This window comes from Drosophila ananassae, chromosome 2R (genome assembly GCF_017639315.1).
Source record: "Drosophila ananassae strain 14024-0371.13 chromosome 2R, ASM1763931v2, whole genome shotgun sequence".
NCBI classification, from domain to species: domain Eukaryota; kingdom Metazoa; phylum Arthropoda; class Insecta; order Diptera; family Drosophilidae; genus Drosophila; species Drosophila ananassae.
The window spans coordinates 14,740,607-14,741,731 of record NC_057928.1 but is presented as its reverse complement, the minus strand read 5'-3'; the positions used below and the strand labels follow the sequence as shown (position 1 = coordinate 14,741,731).

At 40.1% G+C, this 1,125-nt stretch overlaps 1 non-coding gene across 1 annotated transcript; it reads right to left on the bottom strand.

Moving 5' to 3' along the window:
* Window positions 1-282: 282 nt before the first annotated feature.
* On the bottom strand, window positions 283-354 carry Trnap-agg. The gene has a single exon. It is a non-coding gene; the product is annotated as a tRNA-Pro (tRNA).
* Between the last annotated feature and the right edge of the window lie 771 nt (window positions 355-1,125).

Sequence of the window (1,125 nt, the reverse complement as noted above, 5' to 3'; positions counted from 1 at the left end):
AAACGATCAAATATCAATCCACCTTAATTGTTTGTTTCAGCAATTTGTAAACTTTTCTTAAAGACAGCAAGAAACAATATATGTAAGTAGTATAGATAAGATAAACTAAACGTATCTTTAATCCTCCATGTGAATAATATACATATTCATATATTAATAAAAACTAAATGTTGAAATATAGAAAATATAGATGTACACATGTATTTATCTGCTGTTTTTATCATACTCTATTAATAAATAATAAATAAAAAACAAAATAATTATAAAAAAATTACTTAACTTGGGCTCGTCCGGGATTTGAACCCGGGACCTCCCGCACCCTAAGCGGAAATCATACCCCTAGACCAACGAGCCAGTTGAAATACCGTCGCCAAAGTTTCGCTTATCAGCTACGATACACTCCGAACTTCGACTCTGAATTTCATATAAAACGTGAGCTGCATGCGTCTCTGAGCATAAAAATCGAAAGTAACTTTTCTGGTAGCTCTTTTACCACTTTGGCCCAAACGGGTTTTTTTTTATTAAAGGCCAAGTTTTGAGGGCCTCTTAATAGCTAGATACCAAATCCCCTATTGTCATTCATATGCACACATGTTCGAGTGGCTTTTGGCTTTGTATAACCGATCTCAATTAGCCGTTAATGGCCTCTGCCCTCCCCTCCGGTTTATTGAACGGCGAACCCTTGCCTCAGTGCACTTTAACCAAGCATATGCCAAAGTAAATTTCGTTGATTGCTTTCGGCCATACGGCCCCGGGCATACGGGGTCCTGAGAAATCCGCCAATGGGTCAGTGCACTGAACCCACCAACTGGACTTTGCAAATCTGTTCGGCTCTCGTGGAGATTAGATCTTGTTCTCGGGGTAAGGTTTGCCTTCTGTCACTGATTGTAATCGTCAGAACCGCGGGCTCGTTAAGCATTATTTGTTGTGGTCTTCGTTCACAAAAAGTGCATAGCTCTTCCCTTTTTGGTATAGGGATAGCCAGGGCTGTTGATTTTTTAGAAATCAGGGGTGACCCGCATTGAGGATTTCAGAATTTTCTGCGTCTTTTGGCTGCCCTTTAAAGCGTTACAATTTGTTTCCTACTTCCACCACCCTGGCTGGATTGGTTCTTCGTGCAAATAT